General features: G+C 44.6%; 1 long non-coding RNA gene across 1 annotated transcript in view; it reads right to left on the bottom strand.

Moving 5' to 3' along the window:
- Nucleotides 1-247: 247 nt before the first annotated feature.
- Nucleotides 248-23,850, bottom strand: part of LOC139237841 (uncharacterized) — a 39,389-nt gene continuing 15,786 nt past the window's right edge. Inside the window, exons 2-3 of the long non-coding RNA XR_011588532.1 lie at nt 22,007-22,103; nt 248-445 (exon numbers count right to left, since the gene is read on the bottom strand). This is a non-coding gene — a long non-coding RNA (uncharacterized lncRNA). The remainder of the gene's footprint in view (nt 446-22,006; nt 22,104-23,850) is intronic.

Below are 23,850 nucleotides of genomic sequence, written 5' to 3'. Positions count from 1 at the left end.
GATCAACGGTGGTGCAGCAGTCATAAGAACATAAGAAATAGGAGCAGGAGTAGGCCATACGGCCCCTCGAGCCTACTCCACCATTGAATACGATCATGGCTGATCCGATCATGGACACAGGTCCACTTCCCTGCCCACTCCCCATAACCCCTTAATCCCTTATCAGTTAAGAAACTGTCTATCTCTGTCTTAAATCCATTCAATGACCCAGCATCCAAAGCTCTCTGATGCAGTGAATTCCACAGATTTACAACCCTCTGAAAGAAGAAATTCCTCTTCATCTCAGTTTTAAACGGGCGGCCCTTTATTCGAAGATTATGCCCCCTAGTTCTAGATGGAATAAACAAACCTTCTACAGCAACACCCTTCCGACGGTCAGCTAGTTAGCGATGATTCCATTGTTTACGCTCACTTCACCAGGTCTTCTAGCCGGCCACATTCACTCCTAGAGAGATCAGCCAGTTAGTCACAGTCAGTGTTGAAAGTAGTTGTGTCTCAGGTTGTTTTAGGGTAGGGTCAGGCTTGCCCTGTGATGTCACAGTTTGACTCATCCAGTTAAATGGGCCTCACTCACCTTGAAGCAACTGTGTTTGGCCAAAAAGCCTTGAGCTTTAGGTTGGATGTGTTGGAATGCAATAACAGCTTTGCACTTGGTTATGAAGCAGAGAGTCGGGTGTGCGGGCAATGGGTAGTGATGGGATTGTTTACCTTCTCCGTGCCCCCTTCTCTTAGAGGAGCCCAGTTACATTTGTGACTGTTGCTCACCCTGCAGACTGTCCTGACCAATGCCCCGGGAGATATACCAATGATAAGTAGTCTACATTTAAAAAACATGGCGTGAGCACCAAACTCAAAGGCTGGGAGTAGCTGGTCAGTGAGGGAGCTGAGAGTGGGGCTCAGTAACCAACTGTGAGCAGGCTGCAGGTTCCAGATTACCTATTAACAACTCCAAAGAAGATCTAATAACAACAAAATGAACTGATCCAACAATCCACTGTGCATCAGTATTACTGTATCTATTAAACTATTTATGTTGCTCATTATGTTGCACAAATGATGATACAAGATCAATAGGTTAATACCAACCTTTCAAAGCTCACAAACTTCTCTCTAATCTGCTGGTTGATGATGTTTTCATTGTGTTCTCTTCATAAAGCAAAGATGGTGAGATATTGTGTCCGGCCACATTCACTCCGAGAAAGATCAGCCAGTTCGTCACAGTCAGTGCTTTCCTTCACTGAAACTGGTTGTGTCTCAGGTTGCCCCAGGTTACAAACCTATTGTGATGCCTGATATCACTGTGATGCACAGGGTAGGATCAGGCTTGCCTTGTGATGTCACGGTTTGACCGGTCCAGTAAAAGGGCCTCACCTTAATGCAAATGTGTTTGGTCAAAAACCCCTGGGCTTTAGATTACAATGACTAGATGCACTAAAATGCAATAACAGCTTTACACTTGGTTATGACCCAGAGAAGAGGGCGATGGGCAATGATAAGCTTGTTTGCCTTCTCCGTGCCCACATATCTGGGTGGAGGATGATTCTGGTGCTCCAGTGTCCTTCTGAAACAGCGTTTGTGTTTCTTGGGTTTGGAGTGCTGGACGCTCAGATCAACGGTGGTGCAGCAGTCATAAGAACATAAGAAATAGGAGCAGGAGTAGGCCATACGGCCCCTTGAGCCTACTCCGCCATTTAATATGATCATGGCTGATCCAATCATGGACCCAGGACCACTTCCCTGCCCGATCCCCATAACCCCTTATCAGTTAAGAAACTGTCTAACTCTGTCTTAAATCCCTTCAATGTCCCAGCTTCCACAGCACTCTGAGGCAGCGAATTCCACAGATTTACAACCCTCAGAGAGAATAAATTCCTCCTCATCTCAGTTTTAAATGTGCGGCCCCTTATTCTAAGATTATGCCCTAAGTTCTAGTCTCTCCCATCAGTGGAAACATCCTCTCTGCATCCACCTTGTCAAGCCCCCTCATAATCTTATACGTTTCGATAAGATCACCTCTCATTCTTCTGAATTCTAATGAGTCGAGGCTCAACCTACTCAACCTTTCCTCATAAGTCAACCCCCTCATCTCCGGAATCAACCTAGCGAACCTTCTCTGAACTGTCTCCAAAGCATGTATATCGTTTCTTAAATATGGAAGCCAAAACTGCACACAGTATTCCAGGTGTGGCCTCATCAATACCCTGTATAACTGTAGCAAGACTTCCCTGCTTTTATACTCCATCCTCTTTGCAATAAAGACCAGAATTCCATTGGCCTTCCTGATCACTTGCTGTACCTGCATACTAACCTTTTGTGTTTCATGCACAAGTACCCCTAGGTTCCGCTGTACTGCAGCACTTTGCAATTTTTCCCCATTTAAATAACAACTTGGTCTTTGATTTTTTTCTGCTTAACCTCACACTTTTCTACATTATACTCCATCTGCCAAATTTTTGCCCACTCACTTGGCCTGCCGATGTCCTTTTGCAGATTTTTTGTGTCCTCCTCACACATTGCTTTTCCTCCCATCTTTGTTTCATCAGCAAACTTGGCTACATTACACTCAGTCCTTTCTTCCAAGTCATTAATATAGATTGTAAATAGTTGGGGTCCCAGCACTGATCCCTGCGGCACCCCACTAGTTACTGATTGCCAACCCGAGAAGGAACCATTTATCCAGACTCTGTTTTCTGTTAGTTAGTCAATCCTCAATCCATGCTAATATATTACCCCCAACCCTGTGAATTTTACCTTGTGCAGTAACCTTTCAAGTGGCACCTTGTCAAATGCCTTCGAGAAGTCCAAATACACATCCACTGGCTCCCCTTTCTCCACGCTGTTCGTTATTTCCTCAAAGAATTCCAGCATAGCTTTGTCAAACATGTTTTCCCTTTCACAAATCTACGTTGACTCTGCCAAATACTATTATTATTTTCTCAGTGCCCTTAATAATAGATTCTAGCATTTTCCCTACTACTGATGTCAAGCTAACTGGTCTGTAGTTCCCCGTTTTCTCTCTCCCTCCTTTCGTAAATAGTGGGTTACATTAGCGACCTTCCAATCCACGGGAACCATTCTAGAATCTATGGGGCCAGACTTTCGGCACATCATTGCCTATTTATCGCCAATTTATTGCCCATTTATCGCCGGCCCAACTTTCGGCACACATGAATGTGCAGCGTTGCCCGGCCTAAGTTTAAAAAAAAATATGACGTAATCCGCGTGCAAGGCCGCGAATAGTGCTGAAAATGGAAACTTGCGCCCGATTATCGCCCAGATGATCGCCATCGCAACTTTCGGCATTTCGGCCACACTTCACCGAAATGGTCGTGAGCCGAAAAAGTTGCTGAAAAAAAGCTGAACTCACCTGACCTTAAGTTGGCACTATTCGGCATAACTCGGCACTACCGACACCTTTTTGAAAGTTGGAGGATCTGTACTGAAAGACTGGTTCAAGTGCTTGTAAGGAGGATCAATTTGTGAGTGATTTTAAGGGCCTTTTTGACTCTTGCCAATCATCTAATCACATTTGTATCTGTTGAGGACAAATTAAGGGCATTTATTGCGATTTATATTGATGGGCCTGTAATTTCTCAACCAGTATTGGTCTCTAATCACATGCTGCAGACTGAAGATGGGAGAAGGTATATTGAAGAGCATTATGTGCCCAATCAAAGAGATGGCAGACTGCTGCGGAGGAGGAGACGTTACACCCAATGTATTTACAGGGAAAAGTGATCATACCTGAACTTGTCCGATAACATGTGCGTTAGGCGGCTACACTTCCGAAACGAGGTCATCAGTGAGCTATGCCAGCTAATTAATGGACATCTGCAGCCTACCAGCACCATCAGGACCGCACTGTACAAAGAGGTTAAGGTTACTGCGACACTTTCGTCCTACGCATCGGGTTCCTTTCAGGCCTCAGCTGGCGACATTTGCGGTATCACACAGCATGCCACACATTGCTCCATTTGACAGGTGACTGAAGCCCTTTACACACGAAGGATGGACTTCATAAGCTTCCCTATGACCAGAGAGGCACAGACTGAGAGGGCTTTGGGTTTCTGGCGAATAGAAAATTTCCCCAAGTTGCAGGGAGCAATAGATTGTACACACATTGCCCTGCGAGCACCTTTACAGGGTGCAGAGGTATTTCGGAACCGAAAGGGATTCCACTCCCTGAATGTGCAGCTTATTGTCGACCACAAGCAAATAATCAGGGCAGTAAATGCAAATTTTGCAGGCAGCATCCATGATGCGTGAGGGTACTGTCTGTAACCTGTTTAAGAATCAGCCACAAGGTTACGACTGGATGCTGGGGGATAAACGATATGGCCTTGCCAGCTGGCTCATGACCCCCAGACGGAAGCCGAGAAGCACTACAATGAAAGCCATATAACTACATGCAATATCTTCAAAAAGACAATTGGAGTGCTTAAACAGCGCTTCAGATGCCTGGACCACTCAGGAGGCAACCTACAATACCACCCTGAGCAGGGCGCTGAGTTTATTGTGGTGTGCTGCATGTTGCATAACCTAGCTATCAGGAGAGGACAACAATGATCAGATGGGACCGCCGGTCCACCTCAGGAGAGAGGGGAGACAGAAGAGGAGGATAAGGAGGAGGATGACAAGGATCTTGGGGAGGGCAATCAGCCTGGCGATGAACCCATGACCCCATACCCCCCCGCCCCCCGCAAGACTGGAAAAGCCCCGCGGTAGTTACGCAGCTACAAAACCCTTGCGTCAGCAGCTCATAAATGAACACTTTGCATGAACTTACATTGGTGACAGTTACAGTTGCGTTACGTTTCATCCTTGCCTGGCCTGGGCTGGCCATGGCCATTGTTTCCAACCATTGTACTGATGTTTTACCTTACGTTATTAGAAGACACTTTTGGACAATTGTAAAGTTGAATAAAAATATTTAATAGTTAAACACAAATCTGAAAATTTTTACAACAAACATATATAACACCCGCCCCCCCCCCCCCCAACCCCGAACATTCAACAATTTTTTAACACAACAATAACATAATAGTGAACATTGAAATGTTTTTTTATTTTGAACAAGAAGTAGGAACAATATACAACAACCCCTGCACCCCCCCGCTTACCTGCAGCCACACTTCCCTCCTGAACCTTGACCCCCCCTTCTAATGAGCCCCCGTTTCAATCCCCGAGTAACAGGACCAATGCGTCTTGCAGCAGGGGACCTCAAGGCCTGCTGCTGTTAGGGCGGGAGGGGGGGAGGTGGCGGGGTGGGGGGCGGTGGGAGGGTGACGTTGGCAGAATCTCCTCAGTGGCTGGAGGAGAAGATGGGCCATTACATTCAGCGCCTGAGGGGAGGTAGGCAGCTTATTTCACTGGATGGAAGTCCCCCGGGGGAGGGGGGGGGGAATCAGGACCGCTGGTGAGCTCGCCAATGACAGGAGGGGACACCGTGTCCTTGGACTGTGCTCAGAGACCTCCGTGTGGCCGGAACTAATGTCCCAAAGTGTCCCAGGGCAGACAGTGAGCCAGGGCAGCTCTCCCCCAGTCCAGGCTGGGTCACTGTGTGAGTGACAGCAACCGGAGAGACTGACACAGTCTGAGTAAAGGTGACCGGACCCCTCATTGCTCAATCGTGCCCCATCCACCAACGTAACCCAAAAGGAGACGGTGCCCAAATTAGACTTAAAGGGCGCAGGTTCCAACGTGTAGGGGGTGGTGTGTGGGGTCAGCTTCACGTCTGACCTTCTGAGTGGTTTGAATCGCTCCCACTCCCTGGGTTCTCGACTCTGGATTTATTTGGGGGATGTGATAAAGTGCAAGAGACAACTGATTTGGTGCAAAAGAACTTCGATTTTATTAAAGACAAGAAAATACAATGTCAAACTTATAATCACTCAAGTAAAGAACAGTACATCACACATTCAAAGGGGTTAGAGTGAATAATACACCTCCCACCTCCCAATGCCGAACACTGACTAGGTTAAACTCCAGGGCAGACAGGAACTATGCTCACCGATCCTTTACTGGTGGTTGCCGGTGGTTCGCGATTTCGGGGTTCGCTGGATTCTGTAGGTTCTGCTTGCATTACCCCGAACATCGTAGAAGACTTCTTACTGCGCAATCTTCAGTTGGGTGGTGTCCGCTGATGCGGTAGGGCGCGTTTTGGACTTATTGGGTAAGAACTGTTTTCTTTAGTTAGAAATAGGTTTCAAAGTCTTTTTAGATAATGTTTTCACCTGTTGGTAGTCAGGCCTCGGTTGTAGAGTGGAAACTTTTGATTCTTCAGTTTCTTCCTTGTGGACTTTTGTTTCGAAGTTAATTGATTACGGTGCTTTTGGTGGTACCACGTTGGCTGTGGTCAGTTGCTGCCGCGATGGTGATGTTCTTCCTTCCTTTTCGAGGCTGGAGAAGCTAGTTAAAACTGCTGCAGTGGTCTCTCTCCCTTCTTGATGCTCTATAAGGCTACGCTGCTGTGTGTATACCTTCTTACCTTCTGCTTACCGTCCCTGGCAGTGTCTTCTGAAGCAAAAGCACACCCTTTGTTAAAGCAGGGCCCAGTTATACCATTGGAGCTGTTCTAATCTTCACGCCAAATCAGCCCGAATTCTTTGTTTAATTTTGGCGGGCTTGATACTTCTTTGTCATATTTTGGCGGGCCCATTAAATGTTAACCTGTCTCGGATGTGTCGATCTTCTAAATCTGTTTTCTTGAGGGAGATATTAGCTTTGGTATTTGCAATGTCTGTCTGTGTTTTGGGTTTTTAATGCAGGTTGGATATGCCTTTGTTATTATGTATGTGCTGGAATAGTTTTCCAGATCAGTGTGATGTTTAGCTATCTCTGGGTTCATTGTTGCTGGGGAGAAGGGTTTTTGAGTAGCCACAATTCTCCAGACAATTTGCTTTTGCTTCAATACCCCAGACAGCTTCAATACTCAAACTGGCTTCTTTGAAGGATAGTTCCTTTAGTTTTTAGCCCTGCCGACACAAGCTCGATCTGCTTTGTAAAATCCCAAATTCGATTAAAGTTCGTAGTTTCTTCCATGTGCATTTTAAGATCTCAAACTTTCTGGTAGATAGTTCCAAATTACATTTCCTTTCCAATGAGTCCAAACACTGAGGAGGGGGGGGGGGGTTCTCCCCTGAATTTTGCAACTCTTCAGTCCCCCCTGTGACACTCTACACACTTGAGTGTCATGCAAGATGAGCAAAATTCCTATCTAAAACTTTAACGTGCATTCCCCTTTGAAATGCAATGCAGTTTACAGGCAAATACAGTCATTCAAATTCTGTTACAGCATAGAGGGGGCCCGACAGCCCTCCATTACTCCATTTTTACAGTAAAATAAAGGTACATAGTCAAACACATTTTTAAGTAACATTCTTACAACACTCGATTTCTGCGTTTTTACAGCAGGTAAAGGTAAAACAAATTAACCGTGATAATATGGTGTTACCCCTCCCTGCACGATTCCCAAATTCGGCCAAGGAGCGTACAGCACCCTTTGGTGCCTGACCTGACGGCCTTTGCGTTTCACTCAGCAAGTGAGACACCATAAGTAAAGAATAATCGCGAGTTGACAGACAACCAAAATGTGGGAAGCTATTCTGATCCCGGCAGGAACTTATATATTCCTGAAAATCTCCCACCAAGGTGGAATTGTGATCTCTAGAATCTTTCTCCCTATCTCAATTGTTTTCTGGTCCAGAGAGTAGAAATGTTTTTGTGAGATTACTACGGCTGCTAGCAGAGCGGTAAGATGTTCGGGTAGAGGGGAATTTCATAGCCAAAATGTGTAACATAATCCTGCAGGTTTGTGATGTTTTCTCTCACAGTGAGGTGAACAGTGGAGGATTCAGGAATGGGGACAATCTGTTCCTGGGCCACTTGAACTTCTGCCTCGGGTTTAAAGCAAAAATTGCTGTCAATCACTGGACACCAGAAGTGTCCATGCTGGTTGTGGGGCGACTGGTGGTGACACAACATGTCCCACCCCCTATGCATGCCACCTGTGGATGAACATGGTCTTGTGTCATTACATCCATGGTACAGTTGATAGGTTGTGCGCCAGCAGCTTTAAACCCGCACTGTGGTTTAAAATAGGCATTCAAGTGCTGGGGACACAGTATTATGTGTGCACCCCAGCTCCGGCACCCGGAGAGGTCAGTACCCATCATAGCGTGCTCCCACTTTATGACATAGGGTGGGACCGCTGTGAAACGAACGTGTATACCTCCTTGAATGACTCCAATGTTCTCCACCCTGTACCAGTGCGGGTCGGGCTGTCCCATCCATGACCAGCATCCTTAGTACTAGTCCCATAATGGTGTGATTAGATCTCCCACAATCTACTGGGACAAGGTAGGCTTCAGAAGCTAGGCGGAGCTGGCACGGGCTTAGTGAATTACTATACAGGTGGAGGGCTGCGAGGTGCTTGTTACTGATCCAGGAGGGGACTAAACATTATTTTAAATCCTCCAGGTTGTTGCAGCCCTCGCCCAACAACCATGCCCCATACAGCACGCATACCTCGTTCTGTGCAGCCTTGTACCGAAGCATTCCTATCCTCCCATATGAGTGCATTCACTGTCTGTGCATGTTTTTCCAGCTCAGCCACAATCTCTTTTAAATGTACTGTCATAGCCTGGTCCTCGTGTAGCTCTGAGCCCACTACTGTGTTTTCCTTTTTCAGGATCTTTCTCAGTTGGTTCTTTAGACCATTTATCTGCGTTTGCAGTTCTATATCATCTAGGCTATTTATCACAGAGGATCCTGTATTATATGCGGTAAAACTGTCGTTCAAGGTTCCACTAATCTTTTCTAGCCAGCTTCTGCCGAACAGCGTTGGGCCATTGCCTGGAACAATCCACCATGATAGGTCATGCACAGCTCTATCATACGATACCTTCACTGCCGCATTTCCAATGACTGGGTATGAGCTCCTTGGTGTAGGGACGCAGCTTTGCATTAATCGGGCTCAATTTGGGCCTTATTGCCCCACAGTTCCTCGTGTCCAACTCCATGGATACTGGAACTCCATTTAATTTGACTTTCAGCATTATAGGAGGGCTCTTGGTGGTGAAGGTATGTACCCCATACACTTCTTCCTCAGGTTGAGTGGCCTGTGTTGCGTGATCTGTGCTGGATTGATCATCCTCTGCCATGTGGGGTGTCGCACCACGTTTGCTGGAGGTGCCCCATTGTTGCGCAGCCTTTGCACACATAGTGCTTGAATCGACATTGATGGGCCCGATGATTACCCCCGCAGCACCAACACGGTGCTAATGGATTCACATTCACATTCACCCCCGATGGCAGACTCTGAGTCATCACAGCTCTTGCAGCCGCAGACGTATATGCCCTGCCTTATGCAGTTCGACCTCCTAGCAACGTAATTTTATGCCGGTGCGCTTCGATGTTGAGAAGATATCTATTTGGTGTTATCATCCGTGGCCATGCATGCCTGGGCGATCGCGATGGCCCTGCTCAGGTCTAGGGTTTCGGCAGCCAGCAGTTTTCGAAGAATGACCTTGTGGCTGATTCCAAACACGAAAAAGTCCCGCAGCATTTCCCCCAACGTAGCTCCAGAATCGCAAGGTCCCACGAGGCGTCACAGTTCGGTGACATAATCCGCCACGTCCTGTGCCCCGGAGCGATGGTGCTTGTAAAAACGATATCTGGCCATGAGGATACTCTCCTTCGGCTTGAGGTGGTCCCGAACCAGCATGCACAACTCTCTATATTCTTCTCCATTGGTTTTATCGGTGCGAGCATATTCTTGATGAGGCTGTATATTTTAGGCCCACAGACGGTGAGGAGAACCGCCCTGCGCTTGACCACGTTAGTGTCTCCTTCCAGCTTGTTGGCCATGAAGTACTGGTCGAGGCGCTCAACGAAGGCTTCCCAATCATCACCCTCTACGAATCTCTTTAATATTCCAACAGCAGCCATGGTTGCGTGAAGGTTTGTATTCTGTTATTCGTCGCCAATTGTTGTGTATAGAAGAACTGCATGAGGCTGAGTACTGTGAGTTAAACTTAGTGTGACCTTAGTCTTCTTTATTACAACTCCAGAGTGCCTAAACAACATGGCAGCCAACCTTTTATACTGGCCCTGCACATGTGTGCAGGTGACCATTAGGACTCCAACAGTCGAGCCCTCATAGTTACTTACACAACACTCTTCCCTTCCAATGGGCAGAAGAGACCTCCCCAGGAGACCAACACAGCCTGGTTGCACATTGCACAGGAGAGCACAATCTGGCTGCAGTGGCGCAAACCTTTCAATTATCTCAACAACAACAACTTGTATTTATATAGCACCTTTAATGTAGTGAAATGTCCCAAGATGCTTCGCAGGAGTATTATCAGATTAAAAATTTGCATATGTAGAAATTAATGCAGGTGACAGGTATGTTTTAAGGAGCGTCTTGAAGTTGGAAAAAGAGGCAGAGTGGTGTAGACACGGAGTTCCAGAGCTTGGGGCCGAGACAACAGAAGGCACGGCCACCAATGGTTGAGTAATTATAATCGGGGATGCTCAAGAGGGCAGAATTAGAGGACCGCAGACATCTTGGGGATTGTGGGGCTGGAGGTGATGACAGAGATAGGGAGAGACAAGGCCATGGAGGGATTTGAAAATTGTGAAATTGAGGTGTTGCTTAACCGGAAGCTAATGTAGGTCAGTGAGCACAGGGGTGATGGGTGAGCGGGAGGAGTTAGGATATGGGCAGCCGCGTTTTGGATCACCTCTAGTTTACATAGGGTAGAATATGGGACGCCAGCCAGGAGTGTGTTGGAATAGTCAAGTCTAGAGGTAACAAAGGCATGGATAAGGATTTCAGCAGCAGATGACAATAGAGGACACTAACAATATTCCAACAGTGGATAATCAAGGGGTTATAGTGGGGAGAGGAACTTAATACAATTACAATCACTAAAGAGGTGGTACTCAGTAACATATTGGAACTAAAGGCAGATAAATCCTCTGGACCTGATGGCTTGCATTCTAGGGTCTTAAGAGAAGTAGCGACAGGGATTGTGGATGCATTGGTTGTAATTTACCAAAATTCCCTGGATTCTGGGGAAGTCCTAGCAGATTGGAAAACTGCAAATGTAACGCCCCTATTTAAAAAAGGAGGCAGACAAAAAGCAGGAAACTATAGAACAGTTAGCCTAACATCTGTGGTTGGGAAGATGTTGGAGTCCATTATTAAAGAAGCAGTAGCAGGACATTGGGAAAAGCAAAATTCAGTCAGGCAGAGTCAGCATGGATTTATGAAGGGGAAGTCATGTTTGACAAATTTGCTGGAATTCTTTGAGGTTGTAACGAACAGGGTGGATAAAGGGGAACCAGTGGATGTAGTGTATTTGGATTTCCAGAAGGCATTTGACAAGGTGGCACATAAAAGGTTACTACACAAGATAAACGTTCACGGGGTTAGCAGTAATATATTAGCATGGATAGAGGATTGGCTAACTAACAGAAAACAGAGAGTCAGGATAAAGGGTTGACAATCAGTAACTAGTGGGGTGCCACAGGGGTCAGTGCTGGGACCCCAACTATTTACAATCTATATTAACGACTTGGAAGAAGGGACTGAGTATAACGTAGCCAAGTTTGCTGATGATACAAAGATGGGAGGAAAAGCAATGTGTGAGGAGAACACAAAAAATATGCAAAAGGACATAGACAGGCTAAGTGAGTGGGCAAAAATTTGGCAGATGGAGTATAATGTTGGAAAGTGTGAGGTCATGCACTTTGGCAGAAAAAAAATCAAAGAGAAAGTTATTGTTTAAATGGAGAAAAATTGCAAAGTGCTGCAGTACAGCGAGACCTGGGGGTACTTGTGCATGAAACACAAAAGGATAGTATGCAGGTACAGCAAGTAATCAGGAAGGCCAATGGTATCTTGACCTTTATTGCAAAGGGGATGGAGTATAAAAGCAGGGAAGTCTTGCTACAGTTATACAGGGTATTGGTGAGGCCACACCTGGAATACTGCGTGCAGTTTTGGTTTCCATATTTATGAAAGGATATACTTGCTTTGGAGACAGTTCAGAGAAGGTTCACTAGGTTGATTCTGGAGATGAGGGGGTTGACTTATGAGGAAAGGTTGAGTAGGTTGGGCCTCTACTCATTGGAATTCAGAAGAATGAGAGGTGATCTTATCGAAACATATAACATTATGAGGGGACTTGACAAGGTGGATGCAGAGAAGATGTTTCTACTGATAGGGGAGACTAGAACTAGGGGGCATAAACTTAGAATAAGAGGCCGCCCATTGAAAACAGAGATGAGGAGAAATTTCTTCTCTCAGAGGGTTGTGAATCTGTGAAATTCGCTGCCTCAGAGAGCTGTGGAAGCTGGGACATTGAATAAATTTAAGAGCGAAATAGACAGTTTCTTAAACGATAAGGGAATAAGGGGTTATGGTGAGCGGGCAGGGAAGTGGACCTGAGTCCATGATCGGTTCAGCCATGATAGTATTAAATAGCGGAGCAGGCTCGAAGGGCCGTATGGCCTACTCCTGGTCCTATTTCTTATGTTCTTATGAGCTGAGGCAAAGGCAGAGACAGGCGATGTTACGGAGGTGGAAATAGGCAGTCTTAGTTATGCTGCGGATATGTGGTCAAAAACTTATTTCAGGGTCAAATATGACACCAAGATTGCGAACAGTCTGGTTCTGTTTCACACAAAAATTGGGGAGAGGGATGAATGCAGTGGCTAGGGAATGGAGTTTGTGGCGGGGACCGAAAACAATGGCTTCGGTCTTCCCAATATTCAACTGGAGAAAATTTCTGCTTATCCAGAACTAGATGTCAGATAAGCAGTCTGACAATTTAGAGACCGTGAAGGGGTCGAGAGAAGTGGTGGTGAGGTAGAGCTGGGTGTCATCGGTGTACAGGTGGAAACTGATGCTGTGTTTTTGGATGATGTCGCCAAGGGGCAACATGAAGATGAGAAATAGGAGGGGGCCAAGGATAGATCCTTGGGGGACACCAGAGGTAACGATGTGAGGATGGGAAGAGAAGCCATTGCAGGTGATTCTCTGGCTATGATTAGATAGATAAGAATGGAACCAGCTGAGTTCAGTCCCACCCAGCTGGATGATGGTGGAGAGGCATTGGAGAGGGATAGAGTGGTCAACCATGTCAAAGGCTGCAGACAAGTCAAGAAGGACAAGGAGGGATAGTTTGCCTTTGTCACAGTCACAAAGGATGTCATTTGTGACTTTGATTAGAACCGTTTTGTTACTGTAGTAGGCGCGGAGCCCGGTTTGGAGGGATTCAAACGTGGAGTTGCGGGAAAGATGGGCAAGGATTTGAGAGGCGACAATATGTTCAAGGACTTTGGAGAGGAAAAGGAGGTTAGACATGGGGTAGTAGTTTGCAAGGATGGCGGGGTCGATGGTTTTTTTGAGGAGGGGGTGATGAAGTCAGATTTGAGGGACTGGGGGGCAGTACCTGAGGAGAGAGAACCGTTAACAATGTCAGCTAACATGGGATCCAGAAAAGGAAGTTGGGTGGTCAGCAGTTTGATGGGATAAGGGTCAGAGAAACAGGAAGTGGGCCTCATGGACAGGATGAGCTCGGAAAAGTCATGAGGGGAGATTGGAGAGAAGCTGGAGAAAGATGTGAGGTCAGGGCTAGGGCAGGGGGCTTCCTTAGAGGAAGTTCGGCTCATTGGGCTCGGGGAAGAAAGGGAAGAGGCAGAGGTGGCCGATGAAATGGTCTCAATCTCAGACACAGAAGTCCATTAGCTTCTCACACTTATTGTCGGAGGGTGGAGACTGGGAGAATGGTTTTCAAAGCTGGTTAGCAGTGGAGAATAAAAGGTGGGGTTTATCTTTACATTCCAGAATGATTCTGGAATAGTGAGCGATTTTGGCAGACGAGACAGGACCCGATGGTGCTCAGTAGATCACAACATGTTACTGCAAAGCCACCCTCAATCTCATCTTGCTGTGCCATTCAACACATCCCCATCACTCTGCCTTCCCTACCTTACTCCTGCAGATCCTTACACCAACTTACCTTGCACCGCCACCCATCCCTCTCTCTATTTACGTTATCACATCCCCATCTCATTAGTCACCCCTCATACTAACTGTCATCCTATTGCAATCATACCAACTAATAGTACACAAGGGTAGGCACTTGGATGTTATCGCCAATGTTCATGTAAAGTTTCTGTTAATGTGTTGTAAAACATTGAAATCTTTATTTTCAAAACTTTGCCTTCTTAAACAGATTTGTGTGCACCTTTGGAAGTGGCTTAGTGAGTTTCAGTGAATGGTGTGACATAACGGTATGCCCCGCAATAGTGATGAGAGTGAAAGGAATGGCTTGGGCATTGGAGGGATGCTTCATGGTGCTGGTGTAGGGTGGTGCCAAGCTGGCACATCATGTGGCAGACAGAGTGTACAGCATCAAGTAAAGTAAATGTGGCCATCCCTGGTCTCTGGGCAGCATTGTGGTCAGGTGTTAATGCCTTGTGTCCTGTGTAATATCAGTTGATTGTGGAAAAGGTTGGTGTTGTTGTTGGTGCTGCTGGTGTGTCTGGTGCTGCCGGTGTTGTGGCTGATCGTGGTGGGATTCTGAGGACCAACGTGAGATTTTTTCAAGGGTACCGATGCTGATGGAATAGATGGCAGGTGAGTTCGAGATGACAGAAGTGATCTGTCCATGGTGAGAGAGGTTTCTCCAAATAGGTGACATTGGATAGAGAGTTTACTTCAAACACTTACAACCTGCATAAACTTGAAATGTGTCTTCCAAATCCTGAAGGCTCCAGCTTCTGAGATTGGAAAGTGAACAGCTGTGAAATGGTAGCTTTTATACCACATTTGCAGCTGTCAACTATTCAGAAGAGTGGATACTGATGGAATATCCAACCTAATTATCTGATGTGCTCCATGAACCTCATCAAAAAGCTGGAAAATGCCAAGTATAGTGGAAAATTGTGTTTCATTGGCTTTCAACAATTTCTTAATAATCTAAATTGCGCCACCAGCCCCCCGCCGCCCCCCCGCACCGCTCGGTGTCGGCTCTGTTAACTGCTGACAGACCCGACCCCTGGAAGACTTGCATGAAGGTGGGTTGACAGTGGGCTCCCGACCCATTGTCAATTATTTCTATTTTGACAGCTGACCCGTCTCCAAACCCGCCCTCTCAGCAGCGGTAAAATTCCAGCCTCGGGATAGAGTGCAGGTACAGCAAGCAATTAGGAAGGCAAATGGCATGTTGGCCTTTATTGCAAGGGGGTTGGAGTATAAGAGTAAGGAAGTCTTACTACAATTGTACAGGGAGTTGGTGAGACCACACCTGGAGTACTGTGCACAGTTTTGGTCTCCTAACCTAAGGAAGGATATACTTGCCTTAGAGACGGTGAAATGTAGGTTCACTCAATTGATCCCTGGGATAAGAGGGTTGTCCTATAAGAAGGGATTGAGTAGATTGGGCCTATACTCCCTGGAGTTTAGAAGAACGAGAGGTGATCTCATTGAAACATACAAGATTTTGAGGGAGATTGACAGGGGAGATGCTGAGAGATTATTTCCCCTGGTTGGAGAGTCTAGAACTAGTGGGCATAGTCTCAGAATAAGGGGCCAACCATTTAGGACTGAGATGAGGAGGATTTTCTGCACTCAGATGGTTGTGAATCTTTGGAATTCTCTGCCCTGAAGAACTGTAGAACTGTTGAATTATTTTGCTGTTTACATGTTAATTAAACACTCTAGTGTTTGAATGTATCAGCATTTTCTTTGCAATCACTAGCTGCACAGAATTGTGTGTTATGTTTTTAACCTGCATAATTGCAGTGAAACTTCATTACGTCGTTGAGTATATTCGAGGCTGAGATTGATAGATTTTTGGAGTCGAGGGGAATCAAGGGATATGGGGATCGGGCGAGAAAGTGGAGTTGAGGTTGAAGATCAGCCATGATCTTATTAAATGGGGAGCAGGCTTAATGGGCTGTATGGCCTAATCTTGCTCCTAATTCTTATGTTATCATGTTATGTAAGTCTAAACCCCAAAGGTCCAAACCCTCTAGAGCCAAACCCTATAGATCCAAAATCCTATAGACTAAACCACTATAGATCCAACTCCTATAGATCGACACCCAAAGAAACAATCCCTATAGATCCAAACGCTATAGACTAAACCCCTATAGATCCGATCCCTATATGGTAAATCCTTATAGATCCAAGGCCTATAGATCCACATCTCAAAGAAACAAACCATATAGATCCAAAGCTCACACGGAGGGTGTGTGCTTTCAGGAAAGGCTGTAAAGGAAACTGGAGCCAGGGGAAGGAATGGCGATAACATCTGCTGATATTCTGATCATAGGGCTGTATATTTTGCAGCAGCAGTGATAAGGAATACTCGGCGAGCAGCAATGAGCGCAGGGAGCGCCGGACAGTGCCAGTGGGTGAAGATGAGGAGTGGATTGTGAGGATCTAGGCTGAGAGTGAGAGGCTGGAGTTGAGCGCAGCTCTCCGACAGCCCGGTTCCACAACCAGCCCGAATGGTGTCGGCGATTGGCCGCGGGACGGATTCTGCACAAGTTGAGTGGATCATGGCGCCTGTCCCTCTGTGTGTGTGTGTGTGAGACTCTGAGCAGAGGCCGGAGAGTCGGATCAGTGGACCCTGCACTTTTTCAGAAACAGTTTGAGGCTGGGGGGACAGAGACGGGAATCACCCAGGTAAGCTCCGGCCTGTCATCGAGGCTGTCCCAGAATGTCCGGATATGCTACAGTGGAGAGCACTTAGCTGTGGGTCTGGTTTGCTGGGAAAGGGAGAGGCGCCTGTTCTATTAGAGAACGCATGCAGGAAAGCCCATAGCAGAGAGTTTGACGGAGAGATCTTGGTGATAAAGGGGATTTTTGCAGGGGGTTTGGGGGAAAGCGGTTTGCAGTCGGATGCAATGTTCAGTGACGGCACTCGGGCTTTGGGATATCACGGACCCGGCGCAGGTGATCCCAGAGCCTCGGGGATCGGGACAAGGATCCCGGGACACTAGGGGACTGAGCTCGGGAGAGGGAGATGGGCTCACTTACTGCCCATTCATTCAGCTTCAACCCTCCTGACATCGAAAACAAAATGATCATTTTCATTAACGTTGGAGCTTTGAAATTCAATCCAAGTTGGAAAAAGCTCTGGAATTGGCCAGCCCAGCAGTATGGCTCGGATCCCAGTCTGATCCGGTGCAGGAAGAAACCGGATTAAACAGAGCGATTGGGTTCCAAACTAAAATAAATTCACACCCACCCCCCAAAATAAAAATAACCCACCCTGAAAAACAGGCAATTGAACTGGAGCCGGTGAGTTTGTTAATTTCAGGGGCTGGTTAATTTCAGCCTGTGTGTGAGTTTCTGTCACGGGATAGTCCATCCCCTGTCCCGTGTCTGGCCCTCTCTCCGATCACTGGGCATCGAAAAGCACTTTGAAACTGTGAAATGATTGAACTTCCCCCACCACACACACAGGAGCAACTGAGGGAATCCGTCCCTACATAATGTTTGTTTTTGGGATTGTATCTGGGTCTGTATTTTGTCTATCCCAAATCCACCTGGGCTCTTAAAGGTGGAACATGTGTCGAGGTTAAGGTGTGGAGTTTGTTCCGGCCCCAGGGGTTAGAATTCGGGGCCCGAGTTCACTTCCAGTTCAATCCTCTTAAAGTCTGAAGTGGAATCCCGATCGTGCGCTTCATTCATTCAGTGTAAACTGGGCTTAGTGTTCAGGTTTCTGATAAATATGTATACCCCTTCTCCTGTCCGCACATTATCTCGGACACAAAACCAGCGCTTTTTATATATTACACATTTGGAGACATTACAGAGAGATTCGATCTACACAAGGATTTATATTGTATATAGAGAGGGAGATATTTATTTATGTGTGCTTATTACACAGAGATAATTATATTTTATATATATATATAAATGTATATAGTGTCAGCTGTGGATCAGTCCTCTGAGTCAGAAGGTTGTGGGCTCAAGTCCCACTCCAGAGACACAGTGCTGCTGGAGTGCTGGTATTCCCGATGAGACGTTAAACTGAGGTCTCCTCTGCTCTCAGGTGGATGTAAAAGATCCCATGACACTATTTAGAAGAAGAGCAGGGGAGTTATCCCCGGTCTCCTGGCCAATATTTATCCCTCAATCAACATCACTAAAAATAGATTATCTGGCCACACTGTTGTTTGTGAGAGCTTGCTGTGCGCTATTTGGTTTCCCACATTACAACATTTCAAAAGCACTTCATTGGCTGTGAAGCGCTTTGGGATGTCTGGTGGTCATGAAAGGCGCTATATAAATGCAAGACTTTCTTTTATATAGATAGATATTTATATTAGTGGCGCTTATTACATAGAGATTATTATATTAATATATAGAGTGGTATTAAATTATAGAGCTCTTTTAAATACATTTATATTTTTAATATTTGTATTGTATAAATGTATTTCTTTATATATTTGTAGAGATTTATATATATAAACACTTAGAGTAGATATATAATTATATTAGATAATTTTATCGATGCATTTATATTAGATTAGCTAGCTATTTATATATTACATTAAATTGCATTGTATTAAATTAGATTATATATGAAGATATTTGACAAATTTTGCGCATCAATTTCGTTCTATTCCTTCAGTTAATGCTTTTTGGTTATTTCTCCTCATTCCTTCCCTTTTTCCCCACTATCCCAGTTGAATGCCGTTTTCTAGCCTTCTATCCTCACGTTGGTTTGGTTAGCGGCCCGCTCCCTGTGTCTCCCCACTCGGTGAACGCTCTCTGGGCGGCCGGACTCTGCGCCCCATTCCAGCATCCGCTGCTCCTGCCCTGCACCCCGCGCTCTCACCCCCCACATACCCCCGTATCTGGTTCGCTCGGTGCCTTCCATCTGAACACTGCACTGGAATAAAATAGCTTTGATAAACTGGACAGAAAAATCTGGATGATTGACAAAATCTCAGCGAATTCAATCAATGAAAACCCGAAACCTGGTTTAAAATGAAAAATCCATTATCATTGCGAGTTAATAACATTATTAATAAACTCAAGGAAGATGTTGGTAAATAGAACGCTGTCGCTCATTCATCGCAAGAAATTAGTTTGTAATTCCCCAAACAAATTTCCTAGGAATGTGAGAGATGGACCGGGAATAATCAGAGAGCCCCCGAATAATCCTCCCGAAAGAGTTTGAAATGTGCAATAATTTAACCAATAATTTACCAGTTTGTGTTCAATGCGACATCTGCAAATAAAGTGCAGGGGGCGAGATACAAGGGAAGATGTTTGTGGGGTGAGATCAGTTGAATAGTTTGAGAGATTTGTTTAAATCCATTTAATCATTCGTTTCATATGTGGGATTTGCTTCGGAAATTCCCAGCCCTCAGCATCAAAATACAACACAAGGAACGAACCGAACCCATTCAGTCAGAGCTGTTTATTATTTAGGGAACACTCGTGTTTACATGTCTAATTTATAATATTTTTTAGGGTCTTTAAATGGGGGAATTCTGCTCCCAGGCGCCTCCTGCCCCAGGCCTCTCCCTTGCGGATCTGTCCCGTTTCTAAAATCTTTACTTAACCTCAGTCACACAGCATCAAGTCCTTTTGATGACCCAAACCTTCACCGCCCCGGTTCTGGCTCTAGCCCGGGACTGGTTCCTGACAGCAAGCACCTCACATCAGAAATAGCAGAATCTACCAACTCACAAAGGAAGGCTAAACTCAATGGCACAGAAATACCGGCATGGATATCGGGGCATTGTCCCCGTGAGATGCTACAAAGTAAAACCCAATAGTTTCAATTGTGACAATTCAGAATTTTAAATTCTTTGAATGTTTTCACTATCAATATTAATTTGAAGTGTATGTCACTTTTAGTATATAGAGTGTATAGTATAAATAATAATGCATGCATATGATTCCAGGTGCACATATGCTACATTATATATAGATATACATTTAGCAGATATATTAGCCTCAGTGAACATATAATGTTATTTGAAATACACATTCAATATATATATATAATCTCAGTGCATACATTTTCAAGATACATAGCATCAGTATACAGATATAGGTATGTTCCTATATTCTTATATAGGTGTATATAATTCCAGTATATATATACTCTCATTATGCATAGATTATTCTCAGCATTTTTTATATTTTCAGTGTTTGATGTTGACAGTTTGCAAAAAATATTCACAATATTCCCGAATGATACAAATTTTCTCAATATATATCAAATTCTTAGCATGTTATATAGAATGTTACAGCTCAACAGGTCTATGCCAGTGTTTGTGTTCCACAAGAGCCTCCTCCCATCCCTCTTCATGCCACCCGATCCTCTCTCCCTCAGGAGCTTATCCAGCTTCCTCTTAAATGCATTTATACTAGTCACCTCAACTATTCCTTTTGGTAGCGAGTTCCACATTCTCACCACTCTCTGGGTAAAGAAGTTTATCCTGAATTCCCTATTGGATTTATTAGTAATATATTAACCATACTGAAATGTATTATACTGCTATATATATATAAACTTCTCAATACATGAATTCATCTGTTTAATAACCCAATAGACAGTTTTGACATCAGTTCCTGTTTAATAATCTGTGGGGTATTTATTGGGGATAGTCTCTGTTTAATAATCTGTGGAATGTTTATTGAGAATAGTCTCTGTTTAATAATCTATGGGATGTTTATTGAGGATAGTCTGTTTAATAATCTATGGGATGTTTATTGAGGATAGTCTCTGTTTAATAATCTTTGGAGAGTTTATTGAGGACAGTCTCTGGGAGTGTTTGATGGGACAGTTCAGAGGGAGCTTTACCTCTGTATCTAACCCGTGCAGTACCTATCCTGGGAGTGTTTGATGGGACAGTGTAGAGGGAACTTCACTCTCTATCTAATCCGTGCTGTTTCTGTCCTGGGAGTGTTTGTTGCTGTCACTCGATGAACTGAATGGAAACTATTCCATTCCCAGATATTCACAAATTAAATATTTTTCAAGTTGCCCCAATGTACGTAATAGCGACACCCCCACATCCATTGAGTCCACTCATCTCACCCACCTGTGATTGCCCTTCCCATCCTGTGGGTGAGATTATTGGTTTCTGATCCAATCACAGGCTTGTATGGATCTTGTTCTTCCCCCCCACTGTGGATAATTAGCAAAAATGTTGAAATCTTTGGGTTTTTTAAAATGGATGGTTAAAGATAAACTAATTGAAAACAATAAAATAGGAGTCAAAGAAAGGGGCAGATGGCGAGAAGCAGAGAGAGAGGGAGAAAACGAGAGAGAGAGAGTGTGATTCAGCGACGAGTGAGGGAAAAGCAGGGAGAGACAGACAGAAATACAAAGCGAGAGTGAAACGGAGAGTCAGATAGACAGACAGAGGAAGAGATAGACAGAATGGGAGAAAGAAAGACAAAGTGAGCTGACGTATTTTTTGAAGTGTTACTCTTGATTAATTTAGTGGTGTTGGGTTAATATTAATATATTTACTGCTGATCTGTGAGTAGACTCATTCCAGTGATATTAGTGTTTCTGTGAGCATTGCGGTTTGTGAGCCAAAAGCTTAAAAATGGTGAGCCTATGGAGCTTGAAATTTCCCTGGATTGCCAGCAGTCAAAGAGATAAATTCACAACCTCCCAAACACTGTTAGGGTATAAGTGTATCGGATAGAAGTGAGAGCACACATTGAAATGTAGTATAAAATTACACTGTTACAAGTTTAGTCAATGCATGGGGCTGGCTAATTTAGAAATGACCCCGTCTGCCGCACGATGCTGAGTGTTTCGGGTAACAATGCTCCCTTTAAATGATCTTTTCCCTCTCCTGTTTATTTTGCATCTGTTAAGGTTTCTGTTTTAGCAGCAGAGCACATCGCACAAATGTGCATTCCCTGTTGATAGTTTTATTAAATAGTACAACATTTCAACAAGGTGAGGTCTAAGACTTAAAAAATTACATTACTTACTGTCCAATGTCTTGAAAGTCAGCAGTTCTCTCTCTCTCTGACCATAAGTAAGCTCTTGAGTGCAACAGGGACAATCAGGCGTGTAATTGGTGTGAATCTGTGAGGTTAGGAAATGCACGAAGAGAATTAATTCAGCAGATAAAACAGAGGCAGAATCATTTTCATTCAATGGCCTCAACCCTGTAGGGAAGCGTTGTATGTTCATTATTTTTTATTATTACATAAAGACAAGTTGTATTAATTGAACCAAGCGAGTCGGATCATAACTGTTGCTCCATCTGTTCACTCACTGAAATAGGGCGACAATGATTCATATCTGGCCTCGTCTTGCCAGTTGTTTTCTCAGCATACCTTTGAAAAAGTTTGAAGAAACATACATGAGGACCTGTGTGCAAGATACACTACCTAGTCCATATGTGAATAGAGCTGCAGTGGGGTAGATCATAACTCTGTGCGATAGTGTAAGAGGGAAATAAAAATCGGGTGAGATGTAAAGCAGGCTGTCGATTCACGATCACCCGTTTTACACTTTTGACTGCATTGTTACATCCCCGGGTTATGCTTTTATATAAGATATTGGACAGTGTGAGTCAGCTCTAGCACATAGGGGGCGTGGAAACTTCTTATGGGAGAGTAACTTACACCACTGAACCCAAGGAGGTATCTACAGCAGTCAGATTTGTATCACCCTGTTTCCTACTTTAGCTCCCATATAGTAAGGTCCCGTGTTAGGAGCATAGGATGATTGAATTTGCCCTAATAAGTGAGTGTGAAACTCGCCAGGAATGATACATTCTAATCATTCAGGACACATTCTAGGCTGTGGCTCAGTGCGTAGCATGTTTGTCTCTGAGTTAAAATGGTTGTGGGTTCAAATCCCACTCAAGAAACATAAGTGCATAAAAAAAATCTCGGCTGACATTCCAGCGCAGAGCTGATGAAGTGCTGCACAGTCAGAGGTGCTGTCTTTCAGAAGACATTAAACTCAACTGGATGTAAAAGATCCCATGTCACTATTTTGAAGAAGAGCAGGCGAGTTATTGCTGGTGTCCTAGCCAATATTTATCCCTCAATCAACATAACAAGATTATTTGGTCATTATCACATTACTGTTTGTGGGAGTTTGCTGTGAGCAAGTTGGCTGCCGTGTTTCTCACATTACAACAGTGACTGCACTCCAAAAGCATTTCATTGGCTGTAAAGCGCTTTGAAACGTCCGCTGAGCCTTTGTGAAAGGCACGATATAAAGTCTTTTTTTAAAATCAGCAGGGAACTGCATTTGCATCTCTGGAGATCCAAACCTGTTGAACAATGTTAGGCAAGGTGTAACCAGATGTGGCTATTGGATAATCAACTTGCTCCTCAGGTTACAGAAAACATGTGCTATTTACATCAGTGCAGCCACTAGCAATTTAAATCAGTGAGCCAAACTCATCCAGGTTCAAAGCCAGCAAGGAACGACTAAAAAAATTATAAAAAGAGGGAAGATAGATTATGAAAGTAAACGACCACAAAATATAAAAACAGATAGTAAGAGTTTCTACAGGTACATAAAAAGGAAAAGAGTGACTAACGTAAATGTTGGTCCCCTGGAGGATGAGACTGGGGAATTAATAATGGAGAACAGGGAAATGGCAGAGACGTTGAACAAATATTTTGTATCGGTCTTTATGGTAGAAGACACTAAAAACATTCCAATAGGGGATAATCAGGGACTATAGGGAGGGAGGATCTTGATACAATCACTATCACTAATGAAGTAGTACTCAGTAAAATAATGGGATTAAAGGTGGTAAACTAATGGAACTAAAGGTGGACAAGTCCCCTGGACCTGATGGCTTACA

Source organism: Pristiophorus japonicus, chromosome 24 (assembly GCF_044704955.1).
Source record: "Pristiophorus japonicus isolate sPriJap1 chromosome 24, sPriJap1.hap1, whole genome shotgun sequence".
NCBI lineage: Eukaryota > Metazoa > Chordata > Chondrichthyes > Pristiophoridae > Pristiophorus > Pristiophorus japonicus.
The sequence above is the reverse complement of the archived record's forward strand: the minus strand, read 5'-3'. Positions and strand labels throughout refer to the sequence as shown.